Source organism: Callorhinus ursinus, unplaced genomic scaffold (genome assembly GCF_003265705.2).
Source record: "Callorhinus ursinus isolate GAN/ISIS: 27379988/994484 unplaced genomic scaffold, GSC_fseal_2.0 scaffold18, whole genome shotgun sequence".
NCBI classification, from domain to species: Eukaryota; Metazoa; Chordata; class Mammalia; order Carnivora; family Otariidae; genus Callorhinus; species Callorhinus ursinus.
Window position 1 is genome coordinate 18489687 of NW_027397080.1, and position 18509 is coordinate 18508195.

The 18509-nt window shown below is 51.1% G+C and overlaps 1 pseudogene; it reads right to left on the bottom strand.

The window, feature by feature from the left end:
- Positions 1-14828: 14828 nt before the first annotated feature.
- On the bottom strand, positions 14829-17883 carry LOC112811993 (integrator complex subunit 10 pseudogene; annotated as a pseudogene).
- Positions 17884-18509: the final 626 nt, after the last annotated feature.

The following is an 18509-nucleotide window of genomic DNA, read 5'->3' on the forward strand; positions in this document are numbered from 1 at the left end:
GGCTGAGACCCAGGGAAGAGTTGATGTTGCAGCTCCAAGTCCAAAGGCAGACCTCTGGCAGAATTCTCTCTTCCTCGGGGAAGTCAGTCTTTTTTCTCTTAAGGCCTTCAACTGATTGGATGAGGCCCACCACATTATGGAAGGTGATCCGCTTTACTCAGAGGTTACTAATTTAAATATCAGTGTCATCTAGAAACTCTCTCCCCAACAACATCTAGACTAGTGTTTGACCAAATATCTGGGTCCTACGGCCTAGCCAAGTTGGCACATAGTATTAACCAACCCAGCTGGGTTTCTCTCACTTGAAATGACCAAGTCCTGATGGGAGGCAGGGGGGACCGAGTGACCTTTCTGTGCTTCTCTCTAGCTCAGGCACTCCACCTGGAACAGAGGCAATGAATGAAAGGAGTGTCTTGGAAAGAGCACTGGACTGAAGAGCCAGACCTGAACACAAATTTCTTTTGTTATAGGAAAAGAAATAATGAAGAAGAAAGAGCAGGTTGAAATCAAAGTCAATGCAAAAACAGCAAACCGCTCCTCTCTGCTTCTTCCAACACCCCACTGGGTGTTCTAGCTGGAAGCGCAAATCATGGAGGAGAAACCCCCAGATCCTGAACTCAGGAATGGTTCGGAGTAATCCCAACCCTGATACTTGTTTGCTGTGTGACTATGGGTTATTCCTTAGCCTCTCTGAGCCTCCGTTTCCTGACATGGAAAATAAAGACAGCACATTATCATGCAAAGATTAAGGATGTGAGTATGTGAAATTTAAGGCCTGTATACAGTAAGCGCTTAATATATGCAAGCCAAATCTGAACAAGGTAGAAAAGCCACTGAATGCATTTACCGACACCCATGTCACCCAGCATGCTGTGCCAGGCACTGAGGGAACTCAAAGAAATGGAAGCTGACATCTTGGCTACAAAAAGCACAGAAGAGTAGAAGACTGAGGCTTGCAGCTGGGGACTTCCTGGAGGAGGGGCATTGAAGCAGAGCCATGAACAATGAGCTCGAGGTTGAAAAGCGCAGAGCTTATTTCTTCCTGGTCAGTGCAACATGTGTGATGAGAAACAGCAAGAGGGTTACCTGGAAGGCCTCCCTCCACCTCCAGGCTGAGGAGCATGGAGGTGATGCTACCAGTCCCAGGGAGCGACAGGAGATTGTAGACCAGGAGAGGACCAGGCGCTTTGCATCCAGTGGGGCTGAGGATTCCACCCCAGCCCTGGCTCCGAGAGTGAGTGGCCTCTGCCTGCGCCCTCCCCAGGCTTCCCAGGGCCCAGCTGAGCAGTGAGAACCACAGAGGGAAGCAGACAGCGGCAGTCTGACACCTCGACCACATACAAGGCAAGAAGCTTATCTGATGTGCCTTAAGTGCAGAGCTGACAGAGCAGGCGAGGCAAGTGTCTTGAGCTCTCTCTTGCTTCTGGCATCTCTGCCTTGGAAATACCACCGTAGCCTTGCTGGTGGGCAGGGATGGGTATCAGGCTGTCATTACTCCCCACGGAGTGGCAGGCCCCAGAAGGACATGGGGCCCCGTGCGCTCACACCATTAGAGTAGCTGGCTCTGAGATGCTTGTCTCTCCTCTGCACCGCACTGCCCGAAATTCTGCCACCTCAGCTGCCTCCCTTTGGCCTGCTTTGTCCACTCACCGGAATGCGGGGTGGAGTGCCATGGATTGGGATTGGAGGTTGGGAGGGGCGGGGGGGCAGAGCAGAGAGAAGGGGGAGGCTGGGAAGGTTGTTCTGTGGTCCAGGCCTCAGAGGGGTCATAGCCACTGCTTACTGGGCACAGATTCTGCTGGCGGAGAGGGTGAGAAAGCGTAAGGATTCGGGAGGATGGGGGTCAGGAAGAAGTGGGCAGGGTACCAGGCAGACTGGGGCCCTGGGACTTTTGCAGCCCATCTCTGCCTTCTTTGGCCTAGATTTCCCCCCTGCCAAGCTTCCTGTGCTTCCAACCCCTCTCCTTACCACTCCAAACCTCGCCACAGCGCCCCTGGGTCTCCCAGGCCATGGTTCACCAGCTCTCTGAAGAGTCAAGATCTTCAGAGAATTTCTTTTCCCACCTGCTCTGAATCTGGGTATCCCCAGAGGACACTGCCTCCTTGCAGCCCTCCAGGAGAGCCTACCCCATCCACTCCCCAGTTCCAGATGCTGCCCCAGACAGTTCCCACCTTGTCTCCCATTGAACTCTCTGCTCCTCTAGGTCACCCCCCTCCTCGTGCCCCCTCCCCAGTCCCCTGGTCACACCCTCCAGCCCTTCCAGCCCTTGGCTCCCGGAGGGCCATTTTCCTCTCTGCCCCAAGCCTGAAAAGATGAATGAATCCATGAGTGGATGAGTGAATACGTGAACTGGCTCCAGCTGCCTCTCCTGCCCTACCTCCGGCCCCACTCACCTGAAATCGTAGCTGCCCAGCATCCCGGCCCCCAAATCCAATGGTCACATCTCAGATTCTCTCTACAGCGTTTGCCAGCGGTGATGACACCTTCCTTCCAAACCTTCCCCTGGACCCCCTCCGTATGCCCAGGCACCTTTCTGATCTCCCCTCCCTCCCCATCCCTCTGCACCCAGCTTCCTGCCCTCGGTCTGGATCTCTTCACACCCAACGCTTCCGTGGCCGTGTGCGGGCAGGTGATGACCAAAGTCCTCAGTCTTCTCTTGCAGGCTCCAGAGCTGTACATCTACCTGCCTTCGGGACACTTCCTGCAGGAGACCTGCTCGGACATGGTGGGACCGACCCGGGCCCTCACAAGTCTGGACTCCACAGGCTTCGCCTCGTGCACCTACCGCCACCCGCCCAGGCTCCCCGCCACAAACTCAGAGTCATTCTCTGCTCATTCACCCCAGCTTCCTCGATGCCCCTTGACTCCATGCCCCTACCCCCGCTTCCACATAGCCATGGTCCTATTTCTAGGCTTAGTGCTCCCTCTTGGACATCCCCCTGCCTCCAGGTGCCCCCTCATATCTCCCGCCCGAACCTCTCCTCCCACCCAAGTAACCCTTCTCAAATGTACATCAGAGCCTCCCCTCCCCTGCTCAATACCCTGCTCAATACCCTGCATGGCTCCCCATCGCTCACCCAGGGCTAAGCGCAAATACTGTTGCAAGGAACACCAGCTATGTCTTTAGAATTGACCCTTGCTGGGGTGCTTGGGCGGTTCGGTGGTTAAGCATCTGCCTTCGGCTCAGCTCATGATCTTGGGGCCCTGGGATCGAGCCCCACATCGGGCTCCCTGCTCCGCGGGGAGTCTGCTTCTCCCTCTGACCCTGCCCCCCTCCCCCGCCGCTTGTACTCTCGCTCTCTCTCAAATAATATAAAATAAAGAATAAAAAAAAGAATTGACCCTTGCTGCTGTGAAGACCACCTGTCCGCAATCCAGGCCCAGAGAGGATTGCCAGATAAGATACGGGGTGCCCAGTTAAATTTGAATTTCAGATAAACAATAAATCATTTTTTAGTATATCCCAGGCAATACTTTGCACCCTGTATTTTTATTTGCCAAATCTGGCAACCATGGGCTCACAGCCAGCTCAAGCTGTTGACCCCCCCGCCTACCAATGGCCTTGACTAAGGGCTGCCTAGATTGACCCTCGGCACACCAGAGCCAACCTACTACATGGGGAGGGCAGGGAGACGGGAGCCTTCTGACCTTTGTTCTCCACAGCCTCATCCTTGCTGCCACCTCAGCCCAGAGCACATTTCCCTGTGCCCACGTGCATTCGGCAACCCCCATCCTCCCCCCCCCCCCCCCACCCTCCACCCGTTTCCATATGTCACCTGCTGAGTGATCTCCCTGACCACCTACCCAATCCAGCCCCTCCCTCGCTCTCTGTTCCTTTTCCTGCTCTGGTCTCCCAGAAGCGGGACCCCACCTGGCCCAGAGCTCACTTAGGTTTGCTGCTCTTGACCATCTGTCTCCCCGATGAGGACCCAGCTCACTGTCCGCCGTGAGTCTCAGAACTGAGATTTGTGCCTGGTACATCGTAGGTCTACTGGGCGTGGAAGAAAGCAGTCCATCCTTCCATCCAGCTCACTGTCCCCAGGAGCCACGCGGGAGGTGACAGGAGAGGTCTCCCAGGCTCCCCGAAATGAAGGGGCACCTCACAGAGCAGTGGGCACTTGCCAGACATTTCAATGCGCAGGAGGGGTGGGGCTGGAAGGCTCTTTGGAGGGCTGTCACATAAGGGTGGGTGGAAGCTGGGCTACAAATTTGGGAATCCGTGTTTTCACAAACCCCGGATGCACGTGGGTCACAGATGTCTGACCCCAAAACACCCATGTATCGAGACCCTTACTGCAGAGGCACCTCCAGCACCTCGAGAACACATTTCCGGGGCGGTCATCCCCCAGTTCAGGCCCAAATGGTTAGCCCTTCCCAGCACAGCTCCTTTCTGTGACCGGGGCTGTCCTGCTCCTATAGCCTTTCTTTGGGTCCCAGGATCCTTCGGGAATTTTATGAGAGCTAGGGACCCTCTTCGTGGAAAATTCACATTTTCCATGACTTTGTGTGTGGTTTTCAGGAACCCCCCCCCCCAAAGCTTCTGTACTCAGGGAAAGAATGCCTTTTGTAGGGTAGGATCTATGCATGCGGGAGAAGACTGATGAACATTTTGGCATGGCGATGACATTTTGGGACAGAAAGGAGAGGAAAAGACACTGACTCAAGAAAAAGACGTGCCCCCAAATTCTGACAGTGTTTAATTCTGCGTTATAGGACTGGGGCAATTACACATTATTTTCTTTAGTCTTTCCAATGGCTCAGCATTGAACTCTGATGACTTTTGTAGTCAGGGAGGCGAGGGGAGCATAGCTAGAGGGAGACAAGCAGATGGAGGAGTGACGTAGTCCGGGGCCTGAGCAGGATCTCAGCCATAAGGGGTCTCAGCTGTGTGTCAGCTTTCTGGGGCTACTGAAATGACCACAAACGGGGGGGGGGGGCCTTAAAACAACAGAAATGTATTCTCTCATGGTTCTGGAGGCCAGGAGTCCAAGACGAGTGTTGGCAGGGCTGTGCGTCTCCAGAGGCTCTAGAGGAGAGGCCTTCTGTGCCTCGTCCAGCTTCTGGGGGCCAACAGCGTTCCTTGACTTGGGGCCACATCCCTCCAATCTGTGCCTCTTCTTTTCTGTGTTACCTGCCCTTGCCTCGTTCTTATAAGGACACATATGACAGCAGTTAGGGCCACCGGATGATCCCAGATAATTGCTCATCTCAGAATCCTTAATTTAAACCACATCTGTTACCACATACGGTAATATTCACCCTTTTGCCGTAGAAGGTGGTATCACAGGTTCCAGAGATTAGGCTGTGGACATATCTCTTTGGGGATCACTGTTCAACCCACGATAGCCAGGCTGGCCTGGGTGGGTAGCTGGGAAAATACCTGTTTCTCCGAGGACGCGGGGCCTCCAGGAAAGCCCTCGTGAGGGGTCCTGGGGAGGGGGGCAGATTCAGAGGACACAGGCTTATCTCGAGGGTGGTTGGGACAGGAACCCTGGGGCTAACCTTCACAGAGAGCCACCAAAAGAGGCTGGTGAAGGGAGTGGCAGTGGGGATCACCGTGCCAGTCTGTCCTTAGCGACAGGGCCTGCAGATTACATGCACCCCTGACCCCAGCCCTCCCTCCTCCATGAACTAGTTCTCCAGAGAAAACTACACAAATGCAACTCTGATCACGTCACACCCTTACCCCAAGACTTGTCAACGCTCTCCTCACCCGTGGTTGCTTTCAAACCCGCCTCCCACCAAGCCGGCTCCGGCCTGCCTGTTCAGCCTCTCCTCTCCATCACCTCCTGAACCAGGCCAACTGCTTGTCCTCCTCTGTCCTTGGCCCAGCAAGCCCGCTCTGCCCAGACTTCGCGCCCCACATGTGGGTCCACCCCCGCCAAGGTATAACTGTCAGTGCCCCCATGAAGACTTCATAACTAAAATGAAATAACGCTCTGTGAAGTTACTTGTGAAATGTCTGTCTCCTCTGTCAGACCCTAAGTCCTGTGAGGGGAGAGATCAGACCTGTTGTGTTCACTGCTGTATCCCCAGCCCCAAGCTCCCGGTGTGACACGAAGTAGGTACACAAGACATAGCTGTTGAGTAAATGAAATGAACGTCTGGCCCAACTACCCAAGCTCCCTCTTCTTGGCTGTTTCAGAAGAGCAGGGACATTCGTTCGATCGTGTGGTCATTCAACAAACATTCGTGGATACCCGAGCTGGGAGCTGGGGATGCACTTCCTGTCTTCCAAAACTCCAACCGGCGGGCGGGCGGGCCTGGACGCAAGGAACAAACGCGGCTAGAAGCATGGAGAGACGAGGAGCTGCAGCAGGGAGGAGGCGGGAGGTTAGGGCAGGGGCAAAGTCACCGTCACGGGAAGCAGCAGGGAGCGCTGGAAACACAGTGCCAGGTCTGGAAGGCTAGCGCGGGAGGGAGGAACGGGGCGGGGGAGGGGGGAAGCCCAGGGCTTCCTGTCGGAAGTGGGAAGTCAGTAAAGGCTCAGGCAGGGTACCCACCGATTTCCCACCTCTCTGGCCGACAGGGGAAGGGACCAGAGGCACTATGAGGATTCTTTCCAAGGTAAAGTCACCAGTAAATGCAGAGCGGAGAGTGAGCCAGGATCCAGCGTGGGGACAGCGTGGATGGCAGTGCCATTCACAGAAGGGGGGAAGGCGCCTGATGGAGCCCCTTTGGGAGCTGTGACGTTTGCTTCATTCGTGGGAACTCTGAGTGGAGCCTCTGGTAGGTAGGCGGCCACTTCCACGTATATTGGCTACATTGCATTCCTCCCTCAGATCTGCTCTCCATCTCTCTCTACCTGCTCTGCACACCTGGGGGCTGACGCCAATGGCCTGCCTCGTCTGGGCTCTGTGCCCTCTGGCTTCCCGGCCCCTATGGGGCTCCGCCAGCGGGAGGCACCGGCAGGAGTGTTCCTTCCCCGGTCAGCCAGGGTTTGGGAAGTGTCTGCATTCCTTCCCTGAATCATCCCCTCTACTAGGGACGTTGAGTTCCCGTACCATCTCCCCTCCCTGGTCCCTTCAGGCTGGAAGACGGCTTCCCATGGCTGCTAGAATCTGGGTGTATTGGCATCCCAGGCTGGCTCCCTTAATCCTGCCCACACGTCCGTAAAAAGCTGCTTCACTGAGGCCCCTCGGTTAGACCTTTGAGGGTACCATCCATCTCCTGCAGGATCCTGACTGATGCACTCTTATAGGGCATCAGTTTCTGGGTTCTTTATTTTGACTCAGAGGCCAGTTGTGCAGTCATGTGCTGGTACCTCTCTGACTTCATGACCATAACATCCTAGATCCTGGTGTTTGGCAGAGCGACCCTCCCCTTCTTGTTCCTCTTTACAGAATCATCTCGGCTTTTCCTGGCCATTTATTTTTCTACATGAGCTCTAGAAACAGTTTTTCAAGTTCTGTAAAAAAAATCTTGGGGGGGGGGGTTGGATGAGATTTGTTACTATAATTTATAAGTGAGTTTGGGGAGTATTTGCCGCTTTTAAAAATTGAGTCTTCCCAAATACAAACAAGATACTCCAAGCAAAATCTTCCCCACCAGTTAGAAAACAGAAAGGAGTGGATGAAAATATGCATTTACCTCTGCTTCCTAGGTATAGAGTGTTGTTGTTGGTTGGCTGGTAGTTGTGCGTTTTTTGGCTTTGAAGGTTTTTTAGGCCTGAGCCTACAAGGTCAAAGAGAACAGGAAAAAAAGATAACAAGAGAGTGTAGGAATCTGGAAAGCATCTGTGTGAGAAGTCACTGACTTGGCAGACCCAAGAGACCTGAATTCCCCATAGACAGAGCTCTGGGGAAAGCCAGGGAGCAGCTCAGCTTCTTACATGGCAAAACAGCCAAAGAACCAGGGATTGGGCACAAAACATGTGTCTGGAAATGGGGGTAAGGAAGGGACTGAGAACAGCAGGACTATTTGAAAACCTGTAGGAAGTAGTTAGACCCTCAAATCCTCTCCCTCACCCCAGTGGAATAGTTGAGGCTTATTTTTTGGAGAGAGAAAAAAGCAGAGGATCTCTGGACAGGAAGGGACCAGCCACATAAAAGGCAGAAGCTACCACACTGAAAATGAAGGATCAAGTGAACATAATATATACGCATTTAGGACCCTCTTGCCCCAGAACACTGGCAGCCGCTCCAATACCCTCCAAGCACATTAGAAGTGTCTACCCCACAGAATCTCAGCAGTCTAAGGGGAAAGATCCAAAAACACTAAACAAGGAAATGATCAAGCCAGACTCCCTCTATATGAAATCTAGAGTCAGGCAGTCCCACACAATTCTACAGAGCTTCCCATCAGAGTTTCCCCACTATTAAATAAAGCATATAGACAAGGATTATCAGCCATATGAAGAAAGCCTCTACTAGGAAAGACAAGCCACCTCTGCCATGCCGCCTAAGTTCAACTTGAGGTGCACCGGTGGTGAAGTTGGTGCCACGTCTGCCCTAGCCCCAACGATCTGCCCTCTGGACCTGTCTCCTAAAAAGTTTGGTGATGACATCGCCAAGGCAACCGGTGATTGGAAGGGTCTAAGGATTACAGTGAAACTGGCCATTCAGAACAGACGGGCCCAGATTGAAGTGGTACCTTCTGCCTCTGCCCTGATTATCAAAGCCCTCGAGGAACCACCAAGAGACAGAAAGAAGCAGAAAAACATTAAGCACAGTGGAAATATCACTTTTGATGAGATTGTCAATATTGCCCGACAGATGCAACACCGATCTTTAGCCAGAGAACTCTCTGGAACCATTAAAGAAATCCTGGGGACTGCCCAGTCTGTGCGCTGGAATGTTGATGGCCACCACCCTCATGACATCATAGATGACATCAATAGTGGTACAGTGGAATGCCCAGCTAGTTAAGAACTACAAAGGAAGAGGAAAATGTTTCAATAAAGGATCATTTGACAGGCCAAAAAAAAAAAAAAAGTAACTTAAAGGAAGCACACTAGGCAGGGAGATTAAATCTTTTTAAAAAAATTCTATCATTAATATCCTCAGAGAGATAAGAGAAGGTACTGCATCTAGACAGTTATGAAATGTAATCATTAGAACCCAAAAAGTACAAATTCAAATTACTATAACAGAAATGAGAAACTCAATAGAAACACTGAAAGAAAAAGTTATCTTCCCCCAAAAGACTAAAAAAACACAACACAGGGGCGCCTGGGTGGCTCAGTCGTTAAGCGTCTGTCTTCAGCTCAGGTCATGATCCCAGGGTCCTGGGATCGAGTCCCGCATTGGGCTTCCTGCTCGGTGGGAGGCCTGCTTCTCCCTCTCCCACTCCCCCTGCTTGTGTTCCCTCTCTCGCTGTGTCTCTCTCTGTCAAATAAATAAAATCTGTAAAATATAAAAAAAAAACACAAAGAAATAGAATATAAGAAATAAGAATTTTAAAAGGTATTAGAATCTTAAATAATTTAGAATTTTAGAAAGCTCAACAAAAAGAGAGAACAGTGAAAAAGAAAGAGAAAAAATGATCAAAGAAAAATCCATGCAAACTACCTGGGAATGATCACCATGAATGTTCCGACCACAGGGCTGGTTAAACGTCCGGAACAATGGATGAAAATAGAACCACACAAAGGCACCTTATTGTAGAATTTCAGAACACCTGGGACAAAGAGAATATCTTCAAAACTTTCAGAGAGAGAAATAATAGGCTATTTTCAGAGATTAGAATGTCATCAGACTTATGAATAGCAGCACAAAAAGCAAAAAGACAATGGAAAAATATCTCTGAAAAGGAAAAGTTATTTCAAACATGATTTCAAACTACCCATAAAGTCTGACTGAAATTATAATCAAATGTAACAAGCTCACAAATAAATCTACCTCCCATGTACCTTTTCTCAGGAAGCTACCAGAAGATGTTCTCCATCAAAGGGAGTAAACCAAGAAAGAGAAAGAGTCCAGGAAACAAAGACTCCAGTGTAAGAGGGGCAAAGAGAATGAAAGTGAAAGATGAGATAAGAGGGAAAGAAGGTCCTAGGTTGACAGCTGAGCAGCAGGCTAGAGAGCAACCAGTCCAGACTAGAGCAGGTAGGGGGTTCCAGAAAAGAGGACTTCAAAAATCAAAATAAACAAAATACCTGTTATTGAATTTCCTAGTAGGAGATTTGGACAACTCATGGAGAGTTTGGGGATGAATCAGTGGTAAGTACACAGAAAATTATGCAAATGAAAAGCTAAACAAACTGCAACTCCAGGGAAAACAAAAAGCTGTACAAGCAAGGAAATGTAATCAAAACATACATATGACTCAGCTGTGAAAAAAGCATTTATCCAGTTGTAAAAAGGCAAATAGTAACAATTAAGCTAACTAAAATAACTATCCTGGGAGGTTGGAAAGGGTGCATGGTAAAGAGAGGGCCAGAGAGAAGGGAGCCAAATCCTCTTCCCTGGTGGAAGGTCAACAGGTAATGCCTAGAACTGAAAAATCACGATGAGCTTGGTTAGCATGGGTTTTTTTGAGAAATAGAGTAAATACTAAAAGAAATAGCTAAAGGAGTTGGAAGTGGTTTCTCTAAGGAGTGGGAAGGAAAAGTCTTTTAGAAACATTTGACTGTTTAAACTATAAGTATTTATAACTTTGAAGAAAAAAATAAAAGCGAAAATAAAAATAAAAAGATAGACAAAGCAGTCTTCTCTGGTGGAAATGGTAGAGAGAACAGACTCCCCTTTCCCCCATTCAGCCTAATCCTTGATACATCCTTCCTCGGGGGCACCCCAAGGTATTGCCTAGTCGGGGTTCCACCAGACACTATTTAAAAACCAAGGGCTAACAGCTGGAACATGGAATCTCAGACCCTGGGACAAGTGGGTGAGGGAGTGATTCTGAACCCCACCAACTTTCCCTGATATCATGGAAGTTTTAGAAGGGTTGAGAGCAGATATGAATTAAGGTACAGCATGTGAAACAGTGAATCCTTGCCTATAAGCACTGAGAGATGCCTTAGAAATCATCTATCCAGTCTGAATAGATAGTTCCCCTACAGGACAGGTTGGCTTGAAGATGTTTTCTGGCCTTGAGTGAACTTTGCCCAGGGGAAGAAGCGAGAATTGTTGGAGAGTCATTGTTCACAGAACAACCCTCAACCAATGAGAGATGAGAGTTGGTGGATTCACAACCCAGCTCCCCCACCCCGGCGTAGCGGCTCCTCATGGTACTCCAGCCATGTCCTCAGAGGACCCCCAGGCGCTCAGAGTGGCTGCTTGCTCTTGCACCTTGTGTGGATGCGCTGCCTCCCCTTCCCTGTGTCACTTTCCCTCCCTCATCCCTGCTTCCTGGGATCACTTCCCATATACACTGCTCACACGTATTCCCGAGACTCAGGGTCTGTGTTTAGGGGAACTGAAACGAGGACAATTATCTCACCCCGTCCCTCCACCGATGAGGAGAAATGACCCAGGGAAGAAAAAGAACTTGTCTGATTTTACACAGCAAGTTACTTGCGGAGTCTGACATCACAGAAAGAGCATCAGGCTGTGAGTCACTTGATGTAGATCTTTGGCCCTAGCTATGTGGCCTAGGGCAAGTTCCTGCCCCTTTTGGAGCCTGGTTTCCCCAAGTGTCAGCCTCAGCCTGTAGCCTCACTGCCTAGAGGGGCTTTCTCCTTACCTCAGAAAGCCCCTCTTTCTGCAACGCTGCCTCTTACGTACAGATGCTCAAAACGCCCTAGGCTGAAGTTAAGAAAATGCACACACACATCGACAAGGAAGCCACAGCCCTGGATGGTAGCTAATTCTCTAATTTCCTTGAGGGTTGCTGAAATTCCTGGGATGCTAGATCGGTGGCATACGAAATGCCCCACCATTTCCCAACCACATAATGACACCCCCCCCCTTCCTTTTGCCTGGGTCAGCAAATTTGCTGGCCGGCACACCCCTGCAAACGGGGTCATTATGATCGAGAGAGGGAGAGAGGAAGGGAGCAAGGTAGAGAGAGGATGGAAATCACATTAAAGACCAAATCAGTTTTTAAACATTACAACCTGATCCTGGCTTCCCCTGGGGCCCAGCCCCCTCCAGGAGAGCATCAGGGGCTGGGGGCTGGGGGTAGGGTGGGAGACAGGGGGGTGGGGAGGGAGAAAAAGCTTCTGGAATTCCAATTCCACCTCTTCCAACTCTGTAAGCACAGAACGGTCCCTCCTCCTCTGGGCCTCAGTTTCCTTCTCAGTACAATGGGAGTACCCCCCCACACACACACACCCCATTTGTTGGAGGAGTAACCAAGGTCCCGGGTGTCCAGAGGCAAGGGCCCGGGGTCGGAGAGCCTGGTCATGGACCCTGACCTTACCATTTCATATCCAGGTTATTTGGAGAAAGTTCATCCGTTCCTCTGAGTCTCTTCTGCTCAGCTGTAAAATGAGACTAAATCATGGTAAAATGGGCTGTTGGGGTTCAAATCCTGGTTCCACTCCTCTGAGCTGAACCTGAACAAGTCAGTGAACCCCTCCGAGTCTCAAGATCCTTATCTGTTCAATGGTCAGATTACTGTAAATTAAGTGAATTAATTTACAGAAGCTTCTTGGAAGAATGCCTGGCACGTGGTAAGCGCTAGTTTATGATTATTGTTACAGTTGCTATTACCAGGTTTGTGGGGAGAAAGCGCGAGAGGGAACGGGGAACGGGGTACAGGACCAGCGCAGACAAGTTCGCTGAATGGAAAGTTGGTGCCCAGCCTGCGGCCCTCCGAGGCCCCCCCCCAGCCAGCCCTGCGGATGGGGGGCACCCTTCCTGCCACCCTCCCACCCCACCCGTTGAGGAGTGCCCGCCTCCCGCCCCTTTGTGGTCACACAAAGCTGTCCCTCAGCAGGTCTAGGCCCCTGGCAGAGCTCTTTGATGCTAAAAATAGATTATTCCACCGAAAGACTCAGAGAAAGATGGTTTTATGAGCCAAAGGGGGCTGCAGTTTGGGGTTTTCTTTCTTCCTTTGAGGGGCCCCTGGATGCTGAGGGGGGACGGCATCTTATGGGCAAGATTTTCCAGGCCCCAGAGGAACACGAGGCCGCTGGGCTGACCAGCGTCTCAGGGAGGATGTGCTGTGGCCGGTGATCTCCCCAGCGTGCCCCGTCCTGCAGCCTGGGACCCAGGCTCAGGCAGCCCTCTGCTGGGGACAGCCCCTAGCAGCCAGGAGAGTCAGGGCCTCTCCCAGCGGGGCCTTGGTGGGACTGGGTGGTGGGAATCTGCTGGGGGCCCCAAGAACCAGGGGAAGGTTGTGAATCAGCCACATGCCCCCTCCTGCCACCAACTCTGCCTTCCTCCTCTCCCCACCCCACCCCCACCCCGGCGGCTGCCCAGGGCTCTCAGGCCCTTAGCAGCTTACCCTGCCAAGTGCCTGCCACATGCCCTCCCCAGGGGTCCCCCCTCACCTGCACACCCTGGGAAATAGGGGCTTTGGTGAGGATGGTGAGGTGCTGATGGGACCAACTGACATCACACGTGATGACTGGGAATCCCAAAGCTGGGATCTTAACCTGGTTCTTCTGACACCAAGTCCCCAGCACCTGGACCTCCCCAGAGGGGACTTGAAGGAGAGAAGGGGGGGTCAAGGGTTACAGGGGACATGGCAGCAGCACTCGTGCGGTTGAATCCCCTTCTCACCCTGCAACCGTGTGTGAGGCCCTTCCTTCGGTGAGCCTCAGTGTCCCCTGCTGTGAAACGGGGAGAACCATCTCTGCCTGGTTGGCTTTGTGCAGAGGTGGTAGTGGGATGGGGGATGGGGGAGCGGCAGAGATCCTTTAGTTGAGGCCAGGGGACGCTCTCCCCAGAGAGAGGGGGGACGGCCCCTTCTGGGATGGAATTCAGCCCGCGTTCTCCCCCCCCACCCCAGGTGGCCAACCCCTCTCTGGGGTTCCACTGCTCCTGCACCCAGTAGTGTCTGCCTTTGTAACACAGGACTTATGACCGAACTGTATCCGGACCCAAAGGTGCACTCATGGTGGAATTTCAGGCAGGAGGAAAAGCTTTGAGTAGAGCTGCTGGGGTCCTTGGTGAGGCAAATGCTGTGGCTAAAGATAGTCATAAAGTCCTCGGTGCCACTGAACCTGTGGGACCGCCCGGCTGCCCTGGCGTGGCCGTGAGGGGTCCAGCAGAGGGGGGCCCGGGAGAAGGGGGCTGATGCAGGAAGGGGGAGGAGGGCAGGGGAAGGGTTTGGTTCTGAAGGGGGCACCATGAGCAGTCTTTTGAAACAAACAACAGGAAAGAGAGAGGCTGAGGGTGGGGAGGGGAGAAGGAGCCCAGAAAGCGGGCGGAGGGCAGGCTGAGGTTGAATCCTGCTTCCTCCACCTGCGAAGTGGGTGACCGTGGGCAGGTCTCTTCACCTCTCTGACTGCCCCCTGGAAACTGGGCATGGTTGGTGGTCTGAGAGGCCACCATTGGAGACACTGTGCATAAAGCTCTCGGCCCGTGCGTCCTGAGTGGTAGGTTCTTAGCTACCGATCCTTGGCCTTGGCCTGGGTGTCCTGGCCCCTGGGTGGACTGCGTGGCCTGCAGGCCGCATCTTCTACCCTGAACATGGGTCTACGCTAGAGCAGGGTGTAGACCCGGCTGACTGTTGGAAGGAGTTGGGGGAGAGGCGCAGGGGAACCTTATCTTTTTTTTTTTTTTAAAGCCCCAAACTTAGGATGATTTTTATTTACAAAATAAAAGGTTCTTTTGTTTGACAAAAATTACAAAAAATGACTCTGAAAAATAGAAATAGCGTCTCAGGCTCTTGGGAACTACTTTTAAGCAACCAAGGAGTTGGAACTCAGAAGGTTTTCTTCTTTCTAAGAGCTGTAACGGCAACATTTATGAATGCTTTATGTCTTCACAAAAAAATCCCACGGCTCGGAGCTGCCTTTCCTCTGGCGGAAAGGGCTCCGGTCAGGCCAGAGTCTGAAGGAGCAAGATCTTCTCGTTGATGCAGAACCTGGGCAGCACGACCATCAGGTTCTCACCACAGCGGGACACCCGGCGCTCCATGGCCAGGCGGAAGTCCTCCTTCACGCCCTTGGTGATGCCCCGAGTGACCGTGTGGTGCTTGATCAGCCTTCCTTGATTGGGCAGTAATTCCAGATGAATTTTCCCACCTTCCTGAGTCCTTAAGTAGGCGAATTCCTCCAGCGTATCGATATTTGTAACATAGTTGAAAAAATTCTCATATTGGAAATTTCCCTGTTGGCAAATCTTACTGACAGCTTTCAAGAAAAGATTCTCTCCCCATGGCCACTCTTGCTGAAGCAAGACAATCACGTGGCCCAGCGCCATGTCGTCCCTGCTGTCCACGAAAGCTTGGAGCTTAAAGCAAGCCCGCATTAGATGCAGGCAGAACGGCATGATAGCCTTGCCGGTACAAGGCAGCAACTTCAGATCTGAACCTTTTCTAAATTTGGGTTTTATTTTTGAGGGTTCCTCCTGTGATCTGCCTCCATCTTGAATGGGGAGTATCATGTAGCACATCAAATCAAGGACTTGTTCACATGTCATTCTGTACTCCCCTAGAGAAAAGTGGCAGGTCGCTAGCTGGATGAGCGCCCTCTGATGCTCCAGGGTCCCCTGTCCTGTGATCTGCGGCTGAGGAAGCGACCCCTGGAGAGCTGCTAGGTGATGCAGGCTGGCTATTGCTTTTTTATGTTGACCCTGATAGATGATCATATCAGTGAGGAAGATTCTTAACTAAAGCCAAGTATCTGTCTTCCAGGCCAAACAAATTCTTGTAAATTCCTTGTCAAGGAATTCCAGGGAGTAGAGCGACTCCCAGCTCTCCCTGGCTAGCTTAAAGCTCTCGAGCACTTCAATGGAGTTAGCAAGCTCTGCTTTATTGACTACGATGTGACGATTCCTTCCTTTTGCTGAACAGTCTTCGTTCGTCTGAACTCATGGTTTTTTCTCTTCCCTCAGCTAGTTTTCTCTTTTTATGTACTTGTTTGTTACGATCAATTTCTACATCACCATACACATTTGATACATCCTCAAGAAGAACCAGTGGAACTTGGCTTGGGGCATTAGGACCTTGGAATAGAGATGGTTGTATGCTGTTGACATACTGGAATGCATTCTTAAAGAAGGCCAACGTAGTAGAATAAACCACTTGGTTTTTATATTTTGCATGAGCTTCGTTATCCAAGTTGTTCATGTATCTGCAGAGATCCTTCATTCTATGCAAAATATCACCATAGTTTCTTCTTCCAGCAACATTTAAAATCTTAAACAACCTCTCCCAAGGGTCCACAACCTGGGACGATTTTTCAGTCAGCCCTTCTATCATGTACTTCTGAGAGCTCCGTTTGCTAGGTGACGTTAAATCAGATGCTTCTTGGGTACCTTGATGCTGACTCTCTATTTGAGTAGACCTAGTGACATAATTGATATAAAATTCAGCTGCTTTGTTCAAGTACTTATATAATAAATTGGCAGGCAATCGGACACCACGGTTGTTAATTATTAGAGGAAGGACAATGTCTCTGTGCAGGAGGCCTGAAGGTGGAGAGCCCTTGGCAGCCTGCAGCAGGTATCACACACCAGCACCTTCCTTGAGCCCAGCACTGTGATTTGCTGGTGGAAGACCAGAATTTGAAATCTAAGGCCAGTGCCTGCCTCAATCCCGCTGCCTATTTCATCCAAGCTGACTCCTAGAGGCTAGAACTTGGGGGTAATTCCTGGGACTGGTTTTTTCCCTCATCAGAAAATCAAAGAGAGCCACCCCTATCCTGCAGGGTATTGGGAAGGCGCCGTGGGTGCAGGGGTGTGCCCTCTTTCTAAAGTTCCTAGATGGCCAGGCAGCCAGTGCTCCTGACTGGTGGCATCACTCCCCAGTCACTGTAGCCCAAGGTTATAGTGAAAGTTTCAGCTCTGCACACAGCTTGAGAAGACAGATTTTATCACCATTCATAGTAGGTACTTTCGTAACTAATCTCCGTGTAACCAGCTCATGCAGTTCAGCGGCATTTCTGCTGTTATATGTCAATCGATCCCTTTGGCTAGCAGAGCCCTTGCTGGAATCCACACCTTCTGCTCTCACCAACCCACTGAGCTGTCGACTTGCCAAACATCAGTTGGGTTTGTTCTCAAAACCATTTATGCCAGTTGGGTTTTCATGATTACAAAATGTCATTGGATATTATGCCAGGCTAGGGCCATTTTGCCCTCAGATCCATTCTACCCCCTTCCCCCACTAGGCTCTATAATGCAGGGCTCTGATTCCATTAAGTCAGCTGGTTCCGGCTCCACTCCACCGATAGGAGGTACTGGGAGGAGGTTAAAGGATGGGAGGAAGAGAGAGCCCCTTTGATATTTGTCTAGGGGGGCATTGCCATAGTGGCTGAGTCTCCTCTGTGGCTCCAACAAATTCTACTCTGTTGTACCACGCTCTGCTTCCGCAGGTGGGGGAGGGTGTGCTGGCAACACCGCCTCTCCCTTCATCTCTCTTGCCGAAGGGTGGCAGTGGCTTCCTGCTGTGGCCGATCTTGGGGCTCCTCACCACCACTGTTTGGCTTCTCAGCTCTTCCATCACCCGTGTTGCCAATAACCCCCCAATTAACTTTCCTCTGTTTCCAATACTCAAAGGAGCTTCTGTTTTCCTGATTGGACCCTCACTGATAGCAAGGCAATGTTATCAATGATACGATGCAAAACAAGAGTGACTCTTTCTAGGAAACTAGGTTGAACACCTTGGAAAGACTTGGCAAAGGCAAGTTGCTAAGAATAAATTGAATTTGGCAGGGGTGGGACATGGTAAAAGATTGGGGAAAATAGTAAACTCTAGATGCTACTGGATGCGGATTTCTTCGTAGGCATCTTGACACTCACATTCCACTTCAAAGAAGTCTAAGCTGGAAATTGTAGGAGGTGCCTGCTGGGCTGGCTTAAGCCAGAAGACCAAGACGAAGACCATTTAATGCACATTTATACGATTAAAGTTAAAATAAAGGGTTTATGGCACATAAATACTATTTTTTAATGATTCCCTTCCTCCACCAAATTTCTAGATTAACCTGATCTGATTGGTTCAGAGGCCTCAGATGTTTTTTTCAGTGGAGAACAAGAGGAAACACGGCCGCGCGCTGCATGCTGGGAGAGTGTACAGTTGGAGCTAAAGGAAGGGAATTCCAGGAACTGGGCAGCTCCTATGTGCCAGGTGCACTCCCAATATTTTCTCATTTAATCCTTTGTGCAATGGTGAGAAGCGGGCGCTGCAATTGGCCCCATCTTACAGGCAAGGAAGCAGGCTCACAAAAATAGCCTCTGGCCCACAGTCTCACGGCTTCAGGAATATTCCAAAGGCAAGCCTCAGGAATGTTCTTTCTGCTTCCCCAGCAGCCTCCAGGGGTTCATTCAGGCTGGCATTCGGGCTTCCAAGGGGGCATGTGGAGATGATAAGCCTCTTTAGGGATGGACCAAACCAGGCACCCAGGAACACAGTAAACCACCCCCTCGGCAGATGTGCCCCTGGGCCCAACACAGCCTTCTGCACCTCCTCCTGTTCCTGGGCCTAGACTCAGCTTCCCGGGGAAGGGGAAA